This window comes from Neomonachus schauinslandi, chromosome 13 (assembly GCF_002201575.2).
Source record: "Neomonachus schauinslandi chromosome 13, ASM220157v2, whole genome shotgun sequence".
In the NCBI taxonomy this organism is placed as follows: domain Eukaryota; kingdom Metazoa; phylum Chordata; class Mammalia; order Carnivora; family Phocidae; genus Neomonachus; species Neomonachus schauinslandi.
This window is the reverse complement of record NC_058415.1, coordinates 1,085,607-1,106,458: the sequence shown is the minus strand read 5'-3', so window position 1 is coordinate 1,106,458 and position 20,852 is coordinate 1,085,607. Positions and strand designations below refer to the sequence as shown.

At 41.7% G+C, this 20,852-nt stretch overlaps 1 pseudogene; it reads right to left on the bottom strand.

The window, feature by feature from the left end:
- LOC110584351 overlaps positions 1-14,453 on the bottom strand; it is a 30,252-nt pseudogene extending 15,799 nt beyond the window's left edge.
- Between the last annotated feature and the right edge of the window lie 6,399 nt (positions 14,454-20,852).

The window sequence follows — 20,852 nt, the reverse complement described above, 5'->3', positions numbered from 1 at the left end:
TTAATTCTTTCTTGAGTGGTAGGTAAGATTCACAAGGGAAGCCATCTGGAACTGGCTTTCCTCTGTTCAGAGGTATTTGATACCTGATTCAATCATCCTACAAGTTATAGACCGGTCAGATTTGTATTTCTTCATTATTCCATTTGGGTATGTTTTATATTTCTTGGAATTTATCTGTTTCATCAAGATTATCCATGTAATTTTCATAACAGTCTTTTGTATCATTTGTATCCTTGCATCGATTTTCCTTATGGATATTGGTCTGTAATTTTCTTTTCTGGCATCCTTGCCTAGATTTGGCATCAGGGTCTCAGAAAATGAGTTTGGAAGTTTAGTTCATCTTTTCAAAAAAACCAGCTCTTAGTTCAACTGATTTTTTTTTTCCTGTTGTCTTTTGTTTTCTGTTTCATTTATTTCCCCTGTGATCTACATCGTTTCTTCTACTAACTCTGGGCTTTGTTCTTCTTTTTCTAGTTCTTTGTGGTGTAGTGTTTATTTGAGATCTTGTTTTGTGATGTAGGCGTTTGTCCTTGTTACTGTTCCTCTTAGAACTGCTTTTTCCAGCTCTTGATTTTGGCTTAGGTCATGATTTCTGGGTCCTGGGATCATGACCTGAGCCGAAGGCAGACGCTTAACGACTGAGCCACCCTGGCGCCCAAGAACTGCTTTTGCTTCATCCCATAAGTTCTGTTTTTTTGTGTTTCCTTTTTTGATCATCTCCAGGTATTTTCTGACCTCTCTTTTGATTTCTACTTTGACCCAGTGCTTGTTCAGTAGCATGTGGTCTAATCTGTAATTATCTGTTAATTTTCCAGTTTTCTTGTAACTGATTTTTAGTTTCATACCATTGTAGTTGGAAACGAAGCTTGATATAATTTCAGTCTTTTTAAACTTGTAAATTCTTGTTTTGTGGCCTAACGTGATCTGTCCTGGAAAATGTTTCATGTATGATTGAGAAGAATGTGTGTCCTCTTGCTTCTCGATGGAATGTTCTGTGTATGTCGGGAAAGGCCCATCTGGTCTGAAGTGTCATTTATGTCTCGTGTTTCCTTACTGATTTTTCTGTCTGGATGATGTATCCATTGATGAAAGCGGGATATTGAAATACCCTGCTATTATTGTATCATTGTCTGTTTATTCCTTTAGGTCTATTAATATTCTTTTTAATTATTTAGGTGCTCCTCTGTTGGGTACATAACTGTTTACAAACGGATTGACCCCTTTGTCATTGCATAGTGACCTTTGTTTCTTACTATGTACAGTCACTGTCTTAAACAATATTTGTCTGATAGAAGTATTGCTGTCCAAGCTCTGTCTTGGTTTCTGGTTGCATGGAATATATTTTTTCAGTTCGTATGTGTCCTGACATCTGAATTGAGTCTTCCGTAGGGTATTATGGGTATGGATGGGTAATGTTTTTGTGCTTTAATTTTTGTCATTCCCTTCTTTTTGTAACATTGGGATGACTTTTTCTTTTTTTTTTTCCTCTAGTTTCTTGAAATGTAAAACGGGATTATTTGAGATTTTTTAAAAATTCATTTTCTTTTTTAAAATTATTTTTAATTTAAATTTAACATATAATGTATTACTAGTTTCAGAGGTGGAGTTCAGTGATTCATCAGTCTTATATAATACGCAGTGCTCATTATATCCTGTGCCCTCCTTAATGTCCATCACCCAGTTACCCCATCCCCCCACTCCCCACCCACCCAGCAACCCTCAGTTTGTTTCCTATAGTTAAGAGTCTCTTACGGTTTGTCTCCCTCTCTGATTTTATCCTGTTTTATTTTCCCCTCCCTTCCCTATGATCCTGTTTTGTTTCTTAAATTCCACATATGAGTGAGATCATAGGATGTCTTTCTCTGATTGACTTAACTTGGCTTAGCATAATATCCTGTAGTTCCAACCACATCATTGCAAATGGCAAGATTTCATTTTTTGATGGCTGAGTAGTATTCCATTGTGTGTATGTGTGTGTGTGTGTGTGTGTGTGTGTGTACCACATCATCTTTATCCATTCATCTGTTGATGGACATCTGGGTTCATTCAGAGTTTGGCTATTGTGGACATTGCTGCTATAAACATTGGGGTGCAGGTGCCCCTTCGGATCACTACATTTGTATCCTTGGGGTAAATACAAGGTAACGCAATTGCTGGGTCATAGGTTAGCTCTATTTTCAACTTTTGGAGGAACCTCCACACTGTTTTCCAGAGTGGCTGCACCAGTTTGCATTCCCACCAACAGTGTAAGAAGGTTCCCCTTCTGCATTTCTCAACATCTATCATTTCCTGACTTCTTAATTTTAGCCATTCTGACCGATGTGAGATGGTATCTCATTGTGGGTTTTTTTTTTTTTTTGAGATTTTATTTGTCGGACTGCACGAGTGCACAAGCAGGGGGAGCGGCAGGCAGAGGGAGAAGCAGGATCCCTGCTGAGCGAGGAGCCCGATGTGGGACTCGATCCCAGGACCCTGGGATCATGACCTGAGCTGAAGGCAGACGTTTAACTGACTGAGCCACCCAGGCGTCCTCACTGTGGTTTTGATTTGTATTTCCCTGATGCTGAGTGATGTTGAGCATTTTTTCATCTGTCTGTTGGTCATTTGTATTTCTTCTTTGGAGAAACGTCTATTCGTGTCTTTTGCTCATTTCTTGACTGGATTATTTGTTTTTTGTGTGTTGAGTTTGATAAGTTCTTTATAGATTTGGGATACTAGCCCTTTATCTGATAAGACCTTTGCAAATATCTTCTTCTCTTCTGTCAGTTGTCTTTTGATTTTGTCGACTCTTTTCTGTGCAAATCTTTTTATCTTGATGAAGTCCCAGTAGTTCATTTTGCCTTTGTTTCTCTTGCCTTTGGAGACGTATCTACCAAGAAGTTTCTGCAGCCAAGGTCACAGAGGTTGCTGCCTATGTTCTCTTCTAGGATTTTGTTGGATTCCTGTCACACATTTAGGTCTTTCGTCCATTTTGAGTCTATTTTTGTGTATGGTATAGGAGAATGGTCCAGTTTCATTCTTCTGCATGTGGCTGTCCAATTTTCCCAACACCATTTGTTGAAGAGATGGTCTTTTTTCCATTGGATATTCTTTCCTGCTTTGTCAGAGATTAGTTGATCATAGAGTTGAGGATCCAATTCTAGGTTCTCTATTCTGTTCCATTGATCTATATATCTGTTTTTGTGCCAGTACCATACTGTCTTGATGATTATAGCTTTGTAATGGAGTTTGAAGTCTGGAATTGTGATGCCATCAGCTTTGCTTTGCTTTTTCAACATTCTTCTAGCTATTCAGGGTCTTTTCTGGTTCCATACAAATTTTAGGATTATTTGTTCCAGCTCTGTGAAGAAAGTTGATGGTATTTTAATAAGGATTGCACTGAATGTGTAGATTGCTCTAGGTAGCATAGACATTTTAACAATATTTTTTTCTTCCAATCCATGAGCATGGAATGTTTTCCCATTTCTTTGTGTCTTCCTCAATTTCTTCCATGAGCGTTCTTTTTTTTTTTTTTAAGATTTTATTTATTTATTTGACAGAGAGAGAGAAAGAGAGAGCAGGAACACAAGCAGGGGGAGCAGGAGAGGGAGAAGCAGGCTTCCTGCAGAGTAGGGAGCCCAATGTGGGGCTTGATCCCAGGACCCTGGGATCATGACCTGAGCCGAAGGCAGACGCTTAATGACTGAGCCACCCAGGCGCCCCTTCCATGAGCGTTCTGTAGTTTTCTGAGTACAGGTCCTTTGCCTCTTTGGTTAGGTTTATTCCTAGGTATCTTATGGTTTTGGGTGCAATTGTAAATGGTATCAATTCCTTAATTTCTGTTTTTTTCTGTCTCATTGTTAGTGCATAGAAATGTAACTGATTTTAGTGCATTGATTTTATATCTTGCCACTTTGCTGAATTCCTATGAGTTCTAGCAGTTTTGAGGTGGAATCTTTTGGGTTTTCCACAGAGTATCACGTCACCTGCAAAGAATGAGAATTTGACTTCTTTGCTGTTTCAGATGCCTTTTATTTCTTTTTGTTGTCTGATTGCTGAGGCTAGGACTTCAAGCCCTATGTTGAACAACAGTGGTGAGAGTGGACATCCTTGTCATGTTCCTGACCTTAGGGGAAAAGCTCTAAGGGACAAATATCTCAGAACGATATTTGCTGTGGACTTTTCGTAGATGGCTTTAATGATATTGAGGTATTTTCCCTCTATCCCTACACTGTTAAGAGTTTTTATCAAGAAAGGATGCTGTACTTTGTCAAATGCTATTGAGAGGATCATACGGTTCTTGTCTTTTCTTTTGTTAATGTAGTGTATCACACCGATGGATTTGCGGATGTTGAACCACCCTTGCAGCCCAGGAATAAATCCCACTTGGTCATGGTGAATAATCCTTTTAATGTACTGTTGAATCCTATTGGTTAGTATCTCCATGAGAATTTTGGTATCCATGTTCATCAGGGATATTGGTATGTAATTCTCCTTTTTGGTGGGGTCTTTGTCTGGTTTGGGGATCAAGGTAATGCTGCCCTTGTAGAAAGAGTTTAGAAGTTTTCTTTCCATTTCGATTTTTTGAAACAGCTTCAGAAGAATACGTATTAATTGTTCTTTAAATGTTTGGTAGAATTCCCCCGGGAAGCCATCTGGCCCTGGGCTCTTGTTGTTGGGAGATTTTTGATTACTGCTTCAATTTCCTTGCTGGTTATGGGTCTGTTCAGGTTCTCTGTTTCTTCCTGGTTCAGTTTTGGTAGTTTATACATCTCTAGGAATGCATCTGTTTCTTCCAGATTGCCTAATTTGTTGGCATATTTGCTCATAATATGTTCTTATAATTGTTTGTATTTCTTCAGTGTTGGTTGTGATCTCTCTTCTTCCACTCATGATTTTATTTATTTGTGTCTGTTAGGTCCACTTTGTCCATAGTATTTTTTCTAAATTTTATTTTATTGTGTTAGTCACCATACAGTACATCATTAGTTTTTGATGTAGTGATCCACAATTCATTGTTTTCATATAACACCCAGTGCTCCATGCAGTATGTGCCCTCCTTAATACCCATCACCAGGCTAACCCATCACCCCACCCTCTCCCCTCTAAAACCCTCAGTTTGTTTCTCAGAGTCCATAATCTCTCATGGTTCGTCTCTCCCTCTGATTTACCCCCTTCATTTTTCTCTTCCTTCTCTTAATGTCCTCCATGCTATTCCTTATGTTCCACAAATAAGTGAAACCATATGATAATTGACTTTCTGTGCTTGACTTATTTCACTTAGCATGATCTCCTCCAGTCCCATCCATGTTGATGTAAAAGTTGGGTATTCATCCTTTCTGATGGCTGAGTAATATTCCATTGTATATATGGACCACATCTTCTTTATCCATTCATCTGTTGAAGGGCATCTTGGCTCTTTCCACAGTTTGGCTATTGCAGACATTGCTGCTATGAACTTTGGGGTGCATGTGGCCCTTCTTTTCACTACATCTGTGTCTTTGGGGTAAATACCCAGTAGTGCAATTGCTGGGTCATAGGGTAGCTCTATTTTTAATTTTTTGAGGCACCTCCACACTGTTTTCCAAAGTGGCTGTACCAACTTGCATTCCCACCAACAGTGTAAGAGGGTTCCCCTTTCTCCACAACCTCTCCAACATTTGTTGTTTCTTGCCTTGTCAATTTTTGCCATTCTAACTGGTGTAAGGTGGTATCTCACTGTGGTTTTGATTTGAATTTCCCTGATGGCTAATGATGATGAACATTTTTTCATGTGTATGTTAGACATTTGTAGGTCTTCTTCAGAGAAGTGTCTGTTCATGCCTTCTGCCCATTTTTTGACTTGATTATTTGTGTTTTGGGTGTTGAGTTTGAGAAGTTCTTTATAGATCTTGGATACCAGCCCTTTATCTGTAGTGTCATTTACAAATATCTTCTCCCATTCTGTGGGTTGCCTCTTTGTTTTGTTGGTGGTTTCCTTTGCTGTGCAGAAGCTTTTTATCTTGATGAAGTCCCAAAAGTTCATTTTTGCTTTTGTTTCACTAGCCTTTGGAGATGTATCTTGAAAGAAGTAGCTGTGGCTGATGTCGAAGAGGTTACTGCCTATGTTCTCCTCTAGGATTTTGATGGATTCCTGTCTCACATTGAGGTCTTTCATCCATTTTGAGTTTATCTTTGTGTATGCTGTTAGAGAGTGGTTGAGTTTCATTCTTCTGTATATAGCTGTCCAATTTTCCTAGCACGATTTATTGAACAGACTGTCTTTTTTCTATTGCATATTTTTTCTTGCTTTGTCAAAGATTATTTGACCATAGAGTTGAGGGTTCATATATGGGCTCTCTATTCTGTTCCATTAGTCTACATGTCTGTTTTTGTGCCAGTATCATGCTGTCTTGGTGATCACTGCTTTGTAATATAGCTTGAAATCAGGCAACATGGTGCCCCTAGCTTTGTTTTTCTTCTTCAACATTTCCTTGGCGATTTGGGGTCTTTTCTGATTCCATACCAATTTTAGGATTGTTTGTTCCAGCACTTTGAAAAATGTCATTGGAATTTTGATCAGGATGGCACTGAAGGTCTAGATTGCTCTGGGTAGCATAGACATTTTAACAATGTTTATTCTTCTGATCCATGAGCATGGAATGTTTTTCCATCTTTTTGTGTCTTCTTCAACATCTTTCATGAGCATGTTGTAGTTCCTAGAGTATAGATCCTTTACCTCTTTGGTTAGGTTTATTCTGAGGTATCTTATGGGTTTTGGTGCTATTGTACATGGAAGCGTTCCTCTAATTTCTCTTTCTACAGTTGTATTGTTAGTGTATAAGAAAGCAACTGATTTCTGTGCATTGATTTTTTATCCTGCCACATTACTGAATTGCTGGATGAGTTCTAGTAATTTGGGGGTGGAGTCTTTTGGATTTTCCACATAAAGTATCATGTCATCTGCAAAGAGAGAGAGTTTGACTTATTTGCCAATTTTTATTTCTTTTTGTTGTCTGATTGCTGTTGCTAGGACTTCTAGTACTATGTTGAACAATAGTGGCAAGAGTGGGCATCCTTGCCATGTTCCTGATCTTAAGGGAAAGGCTCCCAGCTTTTCCCCATTGAGGATGATATTCGCTGTGGGTTTTTCATAGATGGATTTTATGAACTTGAGGAAAGTTCCCTCTATCCCTGTACTCTGAAGAGTTTTAATCAGGAAAGGATGCTGTATTTTGTCAATTGCTTTTTCTGCATCAATTGAGAGGACCATATGGTTCTTCTCGCTCCTCTTATTAATGTGTTCTCTCACATTGATTGATTTGTGAATGTTGAACCACCCTTGCATCCCGGGGATAAATCCCACTTGGTCGTGGTGGATGATCTTTTTAATGTATTGTTGGATCCTATTAGCTAGGATTTTGTTGAGGATTTTGGAATCCATATTCATCAGGGATATCGGTCTGAAATTCTCCTTTTTGATGGGGTCTTTGCCTGGTTTGGGGATTAAGGTAATGCTGGCCTCATAGAGTGAGTTTGGAAGTTTTCCTTCTGTTTCTATTTTTTGAAACAGCTTCAGGAGAATAGGTATTATTTCTTCTTTGAATGTTTGGTAGAATTTCCCAGGGAATCCATCAGGCCCTGGACTCTTGTTTTTTGGGAGGTTTTTGTTCACTGCTTCAATCTCATTACTGGTTATTGGCCTATTCAGGTTGTCAATTTCTTCCTGGTTTCCAGGAAGGCATCCATTTCTTCCAGGTTGCTCAATTTATTGGCATATAGTTGTTGATATTAATTTCTAATAGTTGGTTCTATTTCCTTGGTGTTAGTCGTGATCTCTCCCTTTTCATTCATAATTTTATTAATTTGGGTCCTTTCTCTTTTCTTTTCTTTTGGATAAGTCTGGCCAGTAGTTTATTGAGCTTATTAATTCTTTAAAAGAACCAGCTTCTAGTTTGATCTGATCTACTGTGTTTCTGGTTTCTAATTCATTGATCTCTGCTCTAATCTTAATTATTTCTCTTCTAATGCTTGGCTTAGGCATCGTTTGTTGCTTTTTCTGTAGTTCTTTAAGGTGTAAAGTTAGTTGGTGAATTTGGGATTTTTCTATCTTTTTGAGTGAGGCTTGGATGGCTATGTATTTCCCCCTTAGGACTGCCTCTGCAGTATCCCATAGGTTTTGGACTGATATGTTTTTGTTCTCATTGGTTTCCATGAATTATTTAAGTTCTTCTTTGATTTCCTGGTTGACCCAAACATTCTTGAGCAGAGTGGTCTTTAGTTTCCAAGTGTTTGAATTTCTTTCAAATTTTTTCTTGTGATTGAGTTCCAATCTTAAAGCATTATGGTCTGAGAATACGTAGGGAATAATCTCAGTCTTTTGGTATCAGTTGAGACCTGATTTGTGACCCAGTAAGTGGTCTGTTCTGGAGAAAGCTCCATGTATGCTCGAGAAGAATGAGTATTCTGTTGTTTTAGGGTGGAATGTTCTGTATATATCTATGAGGTCCATCTGGTCCAGTGTGTCATTTAAAGCTCTTGTTTCTTTGTTGATATTCTGCTTAGATGATCTTTCTGTTGCTGAGAGTGGAGTATTGAAGTCTCCTACAATTAATGTATTGTTATCAATATGACTCTTTATTTTGGTCAGCAATTGACTTATGTAGATGGCTGCTCCCATGTTTGGGGCGTAGATATTTACAGTTGTTAGATCTTGTTGGAGAGACCCTTTGAGAATGATATAGTGTCCTTCTGTGTCTCTAACTACAGTCTTTAGTTTAAAATCTAATTTGTCTGGGGGTGCCTGGGTGGCTCAGTTGTTAGGCGTCTTCCTTCAGCTCGGGTCATGATCTCAGGGTCCTGGGATCGAGCCCCACATCAGGCTCCCTGCTCAGCAGGAGGCCTGCTTCTCCCTCTCCCACTTGCCCTGCTTGTGTTCCCTCTCTTGCTATGCCTCTCTCTATCAAATAAATAAATATAATCTTTAAAATAAATAAATAAAATCTAATTTGTCTGATATAAGAATTGCTACCCCAGCTTTCTTTTGAGGTCCGTTGGCATGGAAGGTGGATCTCCATCCCTTCACTTTCAGTCTGGATGTATCTTTAGGTTCAAAATGAGTCTCTTGTAGACAGCATATGGATGGGTCCTGTCTTTTTATCCAATCTGCAACCCTGTGCCATTTTATGGGAGCATTTAGGCCATTCACATTGAGAGTGACTATTGAAAGATATGAATTTATTGTCATCATGTTGCCTGTGAAGACCTTGTTTTTATAGACTGTCTCTGTAAATTTCTGTTTTATATCACTCTTGGGGTCTTTCTCCTTTTATAGAACCCCTCTTAATATTTTTTGCAGGGCCGGCTTAGTGGTCACATAATCTTTCAGTTTCTGCCACGCTTGGAAGCTCTGCATCTCTCCATTCATTCTAAATGACAGCCTTGCCAGATAAAGTATTCTTGGCTGCATGTTCTTCTCATTTAGTACCCTGGATATGTCTTGCCAGCCCTTTCTGGCTTGCCAGATCTCTGTGAATAGGTCTGACATTATTCTGATGTTCAACCGTCTGTACGTAAGGAATCTGTTCCCCCTAACTGCCTTTAAGATGGTTTCCTTGGTTCTAAGATTTGCGAGTTTTACTATTACATGCTGGGGCGTTGGCCTGTTTTCCTTGATCTTGGGAGGGGTCCTCTCTGCCTCTAGGACACGAATGTTTGTTTCATTCCCCAGATTAGGGAAGTTCTCAGCTATAATTTGCTGAAATATATCTTCCAGTCTCTCTCTGTCTCCACCCCCTCAGGGATCCCGGTAATTCTGACATTGGCACATTTCATGGTGTCACTTATTTCTCTCATTCTATTTTCTTTTTTTTTTTTAAGATTTTATTTATTTATTTGAGAGAGAAAATGAGAGACAGATAGCATGAGATGGGGGAGGGTCAGAGGGAGAAGCAGACTCTCTGCCGAGCAGGGAGCCTGATGCGGGACTCGATCCCGGGACTCCAGGATCATGACCTGAGCCGAAGGCAGTCGCTCAACCAACTGAGCCACCCAGGCACCCCTCTCTGATTCTATTTTCATGGACTTTGAGTTGCTTTTCCCCTGGCCGCCACTTTTTTCTTTTTGTCTATTAATTGGTCTTCTAGATCACTAGTTCATTCTTCTGCCTCACTTCCCCTAGCTGTTAGATTACCTAGATTAGACTGGATCTCACTGATATCATTTTAAAGTTCTGCCAATTCAGCTTTCATTTCTGCCCTTAGAGACTCTATGTTGCCATTAATCGATTTCTCCATTCTAGCTACTCTCTTCACAATTGCTACCCTGAATTCCCTCTCTGACGTCTTGTTTATATCTGTATCCGTTTATAAATCTGTGGCATAAGGTCATAATCTCTGAGTCTTTCCTATTTTGGGGGTTCCCTCTCATAGTCATTTTGTTGAGGGGTGGTTGAGGGAATGTATAGAGTCCAAATTATTGACCACAACCCAAGCAAGATGCACCTGTTTTATAGGGACCTTAGGATTGCTGGCCTCTTGTTCTCACAGCCTGTCTTCTGGGGGAGGGACCTGCCGCACTGTTACTCAGGCAACCCTGTTTGGGCAGAGTTGCCCTCCCCCTGTTGCGGGGGATGGGCTCAGTGAAAACCGGTTTTGGGGGGCTTTTGTTCTCTGGTGGCTTTCTGTGTCTCTTCCAAGAGTCAGAGCGGAAGAGATTGTTTCCAGCCCTCTGCCTCAGAACAGAGAGATGGCAGTCTGTTCTTCAGTGAGCTCTCCAGGCCACACTATCTCCGTTTCTGTCTGTGCTGCTATAAACTGCAGCGTCCTGGGTTGTGCACGCCTCAGCAGCACTCCTAGTCCTCTCCTCCAGGTCGGAGCTCGTCTCTGCCGTTTGTGCTTCTAAAACCGCCAGCCGCCACCAGTTTGCTTGTGCAGCCCTGCTGCTGCAGGTTTCAATCTAGGGGGCTGCCCTGAAGTCCTTTCTCCATCACTACCGGTCTGTGAGTCTGTGCCCGGTCCCCCGCATGGGAGGCGATTGCTCACCGGCAGTGTAGGATCCCGAGGGGTTGGCTCCTTCCCCCTTCCCTTTATCCTCTGATATCTGCAGGTGGGGTCATGGTGCCCTGCTTCGTACCTCGAAACCAACCGCCTGCAATATTCTCTTTGTAGAGATGTCTTCTTACATCTCAGGTTGATTTCATGGGTGTTCAGAGTGGTCTGGTAGATATCCAGCGCAATTCTGGGGACTGGTTGGAATAGGGTCCCCTACTCCTCCGCCATCTTTTCCAGGTTCCAGTCCATAGTATTGTTCATCTCATTGTTTCCTCTTGAACCTTCTCTGTAGATGTTCTATTCATTATTCAAAGTGGGGTATTGAAATCCTGTATTATTATTGTTTTACTCTCTCTTTTCCCTCTAGTTTGTCTGTGTTGGCTTCTTACATTTGTACATTCTGATATTTGATGTAAATATATTTAGACTTAGATAGCTATGTACGTTGACCATTTTATCATTATATAATGTTCTCTTTGGATGTGTTTTGCTTAAAAGAATATTATTCCTGATATAAATATGATCAATTTTAGTCTTACTGAGTTAAATCTAAAGTAAGTCTCTTCTGGAACTTGGACAGTGGGCATTGTTTTGCTGTGTTTTGCTTTCTTTTGTTTACACATTTGCCACTCTTTCATTTGATTAGGGCGTTTAATCCATCTGTATTTAAATGACTATTGATAGGGAAGGACTGTTGCTATTGTCTCCTTGTTTTGTGTTTGTCTTGTACTTTTAAAAATTAAGATTGTATGTTTTAAAAAATGAATTTTAGGTTCACAGCAAAATTGAGAGAACGTACAGAGATTTCCCTTATATCCCTTGCCCTCACATAATGCATAGCCTATGCCATCCATTATCAGCATTCTCCACAGAATTGTTTATTATGATTGATAGCCACACATTGACACACCATAATCACCCAAATCCATAATTTGCCTTAGAGTTCCTCTTGATGTTTGTATGTTCTGTGTGTTTGGACAAACACATAAAGACATGTATCCATCGTTATGGTATCATATAGAGTATCTTCACCGTCCTTAAAGTCCCCTGTGCCCCGGTTACTCATCTCTGCCCCCCCCCCCCCGACCCATGCAGACAGAATGTCTTACAGTTGGAATCAAACAGTATGTAGCCTTTTTAGATTGGCTACTTTCACATAGTAATGTGCATTGATTTCTTCCATGTGTTTTCATGGCATGAATACTCATGTTTTTGTTGGTACATATGCTGATTAACATTCCATTATCTACATTTACCACAGTTTATATGTAAATGCACCCACTAGAATATCTTGGTTGCTTCCAAGTCTTAACCAATTATGAAAAATTATCTTTGTGCAGGTTTATGTGAATGTATGTTTTCAGCCAATTTGGATAAATACCCAGAAGGTGCAATTGCTGGATTGTATGGTAAGAGCTTTATATTTAGCTTCATGAGAAACTCCAAACTGTCTTCCAAAGTGGCTGTATCATTTTTCAATCTCACTATCCATGAATGACGGTTCTCGTTGCTCTACATCTTCATCAACATTTCGGGTTGTCACTGTGTTGGATTTTTGCCATTCTCATAGATGCATAGTGATACCTTGTTGTTTTAATTTACATTTCCCTGATGACATATCTTTTCATTTGCTTGACATCTCAGTATCTTCTTTGGGCCATTTTTAAAAAATAGCATTGTTTTCTCATTGTTGAGTTTTAAGTGTCCTTTGTGTGTTTGGACAGCATTCTGTTATCACACATGTCCTTTCTCAATATTCTTTACAAGTCTATGTCTTGTCTTCTCATTTTCTTGCCTTTGTCTTTCAGAGCAGAAGATTTGCATTTTTTTTTTTTAGTAACCTTGCGATTTACTATAAAAATCCAATGTTACCAATGTTTGTGGATTTTTTTTTTTTCAGATTTTACTTATTTATTTGAGAGAGAGAGAGCATGCGAGCACGAGCAGGGTAAGGGGCAGAGGGAGAAGCAGACTTCCCGCTGAGCAGGGACCCTGATGTGGGGCTCAATCCGGGGACTCCGGGATCATAACCTGAGCCAAAGGCAGACACTTAACTGACTGAGCCACCCAGGCACCCCTTGTGGGTTTTTATTTATGGTAATTCCCTGAGGATTTCATTTCACATACATCAAACCATTTTACCACATCTAATACCAATATTATTTTTTAAAGTTCTCATTAAACCTTTAAGACATTTTAAATTGCTACATCATAAATTTCAACCTAGTGATATTTACTTATATAAGAAGATGAAAAATCTGTTTTGAATATAGATACATAAAACAAAATAGTTCATACCATTTAGATTTTGGAAAGAAATGCAGTTTTTTAGTTAGCATTGAGGCAAATGATGGAACCTGCTTCTTTCCAGTTGCATTCAAGTCTTTGAAAAAGTCCACTGGGCACTGAGAAACTTTCCTGTTCACTTGGGTGAGGAGTTCTGTGTACTCTAAGGAGGAGCCGAATTTTCCCAGCATCTCAGACAAATCTTGAATGTTCCATGAGCCATTCACAGTTTCCCGATGAGAATAACAACCTTCTGCAACACAGTAACACATGAGAAAGTCCACTTCAGCAGGTAGGTGTGCACTGAGGCTGCATCCACCTCAGTTATGTTGGCATCCAGCTTGTCTGTCTGATGATCCACTATATCCAAAGGAATGACTGGCACATGGTGCTGGTCTCCTCAACATGCCTGAATAATACATATCTTGGGTTTTCCGACTAGGGTCTGACATTTGTCTCATTTGAACAAGCCAGGCAGTGTCTGAATTTCAGTTTTGGCATCATATGCGTAAATGTGATCGCCTTCACCATGACTCAGGAAAACACATAAAAAGCAGTCGGCATCTATGTGGCTAGAGGTTGATGCTTCATGAATTTTGAGCAGTAGTTCTGCTTTAAGATCATTAAAGCATTTTACTTCAAATCCTAGGTCTGAAAACCTGCGCATAAGATTGCCTCTGTCTGCACTGGTGCCCTGCCTTTCTGGCAACGTTAAGTGCCAGAAGAACCTCTTATGATTTAAGATTAAAGCAATTCCTCTCCTCTTGTGGTCCATTTTGTACTTTTCTGCCAGATCAAATATTTCATTCTTATAAAAGGCATCAGTTTCCATCACGGTTTCTTCCTCACCTGCAGGGCAAGCCCTGTTGAGCCCCTGTTGCCGAGCTCATGTTCCCCCGTGCAGAGTGCCATGCCCAGGCGGCCTCCACTTCCTGCAGCCAGGGACCCCTCTGAAGATTTGCATTTTAATGAAGTGCAGCTTATCAGTTCTTTCTGTTATGGATTATGTCTTTGGTGTTCTATCTAAAAGTCCTCACCATACCCAAAGCCATCGATGTTTTCTCCTATGTCATCCTTTAGACTTCTGCGGTTTTGCACTTTGCATTTGGGTCTGTGATCCAACTTGAGTTGATTTTTTGTGAAAGGTGTAAAGCCCATGTCTAGATTAACTTTTTTTGCATGTGGATGTCCAATGCACCATTGTTTCAGCACCATTAGATGAAAGAGTATCTTTGCTTTATTGCCTTGACTTTTCTCTCTTTTCCACTTACAGCTTTTCTTGAGTCATTATCCTCTCTTGCTCTCTGCTTTTGTGTGTTCTGCTGATTTTTGAATGAGATATTTTGATTGCTTTCTCATTTTCTTTTGTGTATCTTGTGTGGACATTTTTTGTGGTTGTCACTGGGCTTACATACAATATCAACTAGTCATAGCAGTCTATTTTAATAGCAACTTAGATTTGATCACACAAAAACCTTATATTTGTACTGCTTCCTTCTCACACCTTAGGTTATTGATGTCACAAATTACATTTTTTTAAAAGATTTACTTATTTATTTTAGAGGGGGGCAGGGAAGATGCAGAGGGAGAGAGAAACTGAAGTAGACTCTGCACTGAGTGCAGAGCTCAAGCTTATGACCCTGAAATCATGACTCTGAGCCAAACCAAGAGTTGGACTCTTAACCAGTTGTGTCATCCAGGCACCCCTCAATTTAGGTCTTTTTATATTGTATCTTTTACCATGTTCCAGTTATAGGTACTATTTACTTATTTATTTATTATTATTTTTTAAAGATTTTATTTATTTATTTGACAGAGACACAGCGAGAGAGGGAACACAAGCAGGAGGAGTGGGAGAGGGAGAGGCAGGCTTCCCGCTGAGCAGGGAGCCCGATGCGGGGCTTGATCCCAGGATCATGACCCGAGCCGAAGGCAGATGTTTAATGACTGAGCCACCCAGGTGCCCCCAGTTATAGGTACTATTTATACATTTGAATTTCAATTTCTGTATTAGAATTAACAGTAGGTTTACATAACACCATTACAGAATTACAGTATTTTGTATTTGTTTATATCCCTAACTCTACCAGTGAGCTTTATATTGCGTATGCTTTTGTGCTGTGGTTTCACATCCTTTCATTTCTACTTGAACGACACCCTTTAGTATTTTTTGAAAGGCAGGTCTAATGGTGATAAACACCCTTGGCTTTGGGATCTTCCTATTTCCTCCTTTAGTTTTGAAGGATACTTTGCTAGATATAACATTCTTTTGGGCACTTTTTCTGTCATACTTTGTATACCATCTCACTCTCTTTGGGCCTGCATGGTTTCTGCTGAGAAATCTCCTGATGGTCTTGAGGGAATTCCCTAGTATGTGGCAGTCACTTTCTTTTGCTGTTTTGAAAGCTCCCTTTTCTTTGACTTCTGACACATTGATCATAATATGTCTCATTGTGACTTCTTTGGGGTTCATCCACTTTGGAGCTTTTGGTCTTCTAGAACCTGAATATCCAATTCTTTCCCCAAGTTTGGGAAAGTTTGGGGCCATTATTTCTTCAAATATGTTTTCTGTGCCTTTCTTTTTTCCCCTTTGGAACTCCTATAAAGTTCATATAGCAGTCAGTTTGATAAGAATTCTGTAAGTGCTTTAAATTTTCTTCACTTTTAAGTTCCTTTTCATTTTGCTTCTGTGACTATATAATTTTATATGAACTGTGTGAGTCCACTTATTGTTTTTTCTGCTTCATTGTGTCTATTGTTGGGCCACTCTGGTGAAAATTTTCAATGAACTTATTGTATTTCTTAGCTAAAAATTCTGTTTTATCTTAAGTATTTTTTAATCTTGTTTTAAATACTCAATTTATGTGTTAGTTTGCTGAACTTGTTAGCATTTTTATGATGGTAATTCTGATTTATTTGTTAAGTCCGTATGTCACCATTTCTTTTGTGTCCATTGGTGGAGATTAATTTTGTTCCTTTGTTTGGGCCATGTTGGTCTACTTTTCCAGATTTTTTGACACTTTGTGTTGGTGTCAGAGCATTTGATAAAAGTTGCCCATCTAGCCTTTACAGACTGGTTTCTTATTGGGAAGACCTTCACCAAAGGTGACTGTGCCCTCTTGCTCCCTCTGGTGTTTGTTAGCTGTAGTGCAGGTCCTCTGGAGCAATTGCACACTGCCCAGACCTTAGCTTGTGTTGTTCTCAGTGGCCCTTGGACATCCAGATTGCACCTGGTCCTGTTAGCACTCTGACAGGCTTGACAGAAACTGGTGCCTCAGGTAGCCCCTGCACAATTCTGAGCATAGGATGGATGCTTCAGTGCTGTCTTTCCTTCCCCAGGGAAAATTCAGGGGCTGAGAGTCTTTCTGACTGTGTTGCACTGAGCTGGGGAGGGGCTATAGCCAGTCAGTGCCCAATACCCTAACCATTGCCTCTATTCTCAGAGGATCCCCATCTGCCCTGAAGTTTGAAGAGAACATGCCCAGCTCTGCCATTCTTTTTGATTTTGATTTTTGTTTTTTTGTAGACATTTTTCCTGCTTGGTATTCTCCGAGCCTGGCTTCTTTTGGGGGTGGGCGGGTTGGTGAGGAGTTTCCTTGTCAAACAACTTCCGTTCTGGAAACCACCAAGATTCTCATTTGCACTTTGGGTACCTTACATTATCAATAAAATACTATAATGTATTTATTTTTTGAGGAAGATGTTTGTTAAGTATTAAATTAGTTTATTTTCTCAATCCAGCATTGAAATAAGTGCTGAGGATGACAGACATGGTCAGGGCAACATATCACATTGGAAATAGGTTACTTTTATGAGGCTTCATATTTGGGACTGCTTAGAAACTTGTAGGTTGGAGGAAATGCAGTGCATAAGGCACTGTGTGGTAGACAGAATACCACACACGCCCCCCCCCCCGCAACGATGTCCACATCTTAATCCACAGAGTCTGTGAATCTGCCATTATACAGTGAAAAAGAGATTTTGCAGATGTGATTAAATTCCGGAAAGGATTCTGAGATGGGGAGATGATGGGGGTTACCTGAGTGAGCCCAGTGTCTTTATAGGAGGGAGGCAGGACAGTGAGGAAGGAGATGTGATGACAGAAGCAGAGATCAGAGGGGAGACAGGATGGTGTTTATGGTCCTTATGGAGGAAGGGTATTCAGATGAGCAATGTTGGAAGCTCTAGAAGTTGGAAAGGAACAGCCCCAAAAAGATGCAGCCCTGCTGCCACGTGACTTTACCCAGTGAGATAATATAGGAATTCTGTTCTCCAAGATGGCGATGAATTTAAGCTGCCAGGTTTGTTGGAATATTTTACAGCAAGAAATAAGAACCGAACGTAAGAATTAACCCAGCGCTAGCGCCAGTCCAGCCATTACACGTCCCAGCCCGAAGGGACACAGGGCAGGCTTGGTGGAGGAACCCCAAGGAGACACTGTGTAGACACAGCCCTGAAACCCATGGATGGAGCCAGCTCATGGTGACTTCGTCAGGAAGGAGCCGGGAGATGAATGTCCTGGGTCACACGCCTTCCCTCACTATCGTCCCGGCTTCCCCAGCAGTTGAACACAAAGAAAGCTGGAAGGATGGGAACATCGAGGCCAACACTTCCTGGGTTGTGCTGGTGGCTCTGCCCTCCCACCTGAGTCCTGGGCTCCAGACAGGAGTTGCACACACTAGGCACCCGACCCCCTGGGTTGTTTGTGACCTTGTGTCTCTGTCTGTGCGGTGACTTGTGCCGGAAATATCCCTGCCCTCTTCATTTTTAGCCCACTCCTGCACCGTAATCATCCTAACATCCTGGGGAGCCCATGTCTGCAACCGGGGCTGACATCACCTGGGCTGGGGGCGGGGGCAGCCTCGTGCTAGAAGACCCCGCTGCCTGCCTTGGCTCTGCTCGCTGCACTGACAGAAAGGGAGACCACTCATGCGGTGCACGGGGGACGTCGACTGGGCTGACTGCAGCCAGGCGCTCGGGGCGCTCTCAGCCCAGCTGGTCCTACAGCACTCCTAGAGGGTCATGGCAGGGCCAGGCCATTCCCCTCTGCCTGTGTGTGTCAGGCTCAGGGGGCCTGTTTCTGGCTGAGGCTCATTCCCCCATTCACAGAAGCCTGGTCCTGCTACAAACGTCCCAGGGGTCTCCCCCCTGAGGCTCCGTCTGTCCTTGTCTTTGGTGGATGCCGGCGGGGGACGGGGACTGGTGCTCTGGACTGAAGGGTGTCCCCCAGAGATACCAACCAAGAGCCTAGAAGATTTCCAGGTGTAACAACACACGAGACAACAATGGGACTGGCAGGGTCTGAGAATTTTGTGGATGTTCGTTCATTGTAGCCTGTTTTCCACATTGAATCCAAGTGTTCCAGGAGGGGGCGATCCACTGTTGTGGGGGTAACACAGTGACCCACCCTCCTTCCTTACTGTGGCCCTGTCATCCTCAGCTTGTTCTTCTCCAGGTGTCCTTGGGGACAGTCTCAGTTCACCAAGTCATCTTCGGAAGTGGCCTCTGCGCAGGGCCCGGGCCCCCTTTGCCTGAATTTGCCACCTCTCATTTGGTTCAACCACGTCTCCCTGTCCTCCTGTCTCTAAGGCAGACCCAGGCCAGGAGCCTCCTGACCCCTCCCCTGGACTGTGCTGTGAGTGTCTCGTCCCCAGGCCCCTGTCTGCAGAGGAAATGAGAGAAGCCCTCGCTGAGGCCATGGGGGTGTCCTGCAGGGGTCCCATGCAGGCAGGAGAAGAGGGTCTGCCCAGCTGGGGCTGAGGGGAGGAGGAAGGCAGAGCTGAAGTGAGAGGTGTTTCTCCCTTTTTGTGTCAGGAGACTGTTCTTAACAGCCTTTAGGTTTAAAGGGAAATTGAGTGGGAAGTACAGAGTGTTGCCATCTACCACTGTGCTTCCTCAGACATCAGGACACCTTGCGTTAGTGTGCTCCATCCCTTACAGCTGGCAGATCAGTACTGACTCCTCAGTATCAGCCCGTGTTCATAGTGTGCGGTATGGTTCGCCGCTTGTGTTGTGCAGTTCACGGTATCAGAGGGGAGAGTTTCACTGCCCAGAACAAGCCTGGTGCTGCGCTGCTTCTTCCCTGCTTTGTCTCCTCCACCCCGATCCTCTCCTTGTTGGGGTGGCTCCGTCTGATGGTGATGCAGCCCCTGCAGCGTTCTCAGGGTTGGTGTGAGCGCGGCAGAGCTCTGTCCACCCCTTTACCTTCCCTTTAACTGTGTCTTTGTGTTAAAGTGGGTTTCTTCCAGACAACAAAGTGTCAGGTCTTGTTTTCTGATCCTCTCTGACATCCCCTTTCTTTTAATTCTTGTATTTAGGTTGTTGATGGGTACGTTGATTATTGGTCTATTTGGTTGAATACCTACTATATTTTCATGTTTTTCTGTGAGTTGTCTTTGTCCTTTGTTTCTTGTTCTGTGTCCCACCCCCTTCTTTCGTTCTCTGCTTGAGTTCAGCATTTCACAAGAATCCTGTTTATCTCCTCTCTTAGCTCATCCATTGTACTTTTTTTGAGAACGTTTCTTTGCAGTCCCTATAGTTACAGCTGACCCAGTCTACTTCCCAGTAACACTGTACCCATCGTGGATAGTGCAAATGCCATGGAGCAGGGCATCCCCTCCTCCCTACATGTTCTTACAGCGCTGTGGTCATTCAGTTCACTTGTGTGTAAGCTGTGACCACCAATACCTTAGCTGGAGGTGACTCATCTGTTAGGTCAATGAAAACTTTTGATTGCATGCATCCCTCTCCCAGTACTCTCTTAAATAGATCTGAGTCTCCAATGCACAGCATTTTCCTTCATGGGAAGAAAAGCTTTCAACAATTCGTGCAAGACTAGTCTACTGGGGACAATTGCCTTCATCTGTTTGAGAAAGTCTTTATTCTTCCTCACTTTTGAAAGATAATTTCACAGGATGCAACTTCTGTCCTTGTGGATTCTTTTCTTTCAGCTTTACATAGTACACTGTACTCTCTTCTTGCTTCCACAGTTTCTCAAGACAAATCTGATGAAGTCTTAGCCTTGTTCCTCTGTAGGTGATACATTCTTTCCCTTGATTTGTTCAGTATTTTGTCTGTGTCCTTGATTTCCGGCAGTTTGAATGTGATATGCCTGGCTGAAGCTTATTTTATATGAGCCCTACTTGGTGTTTTCTTGGCTGCCTGGGTCTCTGGTTTAGAGTCTGTGATTAATTTTGGAAAATTCTCAGTCCTTATTTTTCAAATATTTCATCTGTTTCCTCTCTTTCTTCTCCTTCTGTTGTTGTCGTCACATTTATGTCACACTTACTCCCACATTTGTAGATATTCTCCTCTCCCCACAATGTGACCAGTCTTCTGGCGAGCCCATCAAGATGCTTTCCATTTCTTATAAAAACAGAAGGTCCAATTGAATATCTATTTAAAGAGTATTTAGAGCCCCCAATCCCCTCCTTGCCTCAGCTCAGTAGATGGCTGCCATGTCTATTCTCACCTCACCTGATGTCTAGGGTTTATTCTCTGGAGAGGTCTCCGAACTGCAGGATGTCAGACACATACCTTAACCTGGAACCCCAACCC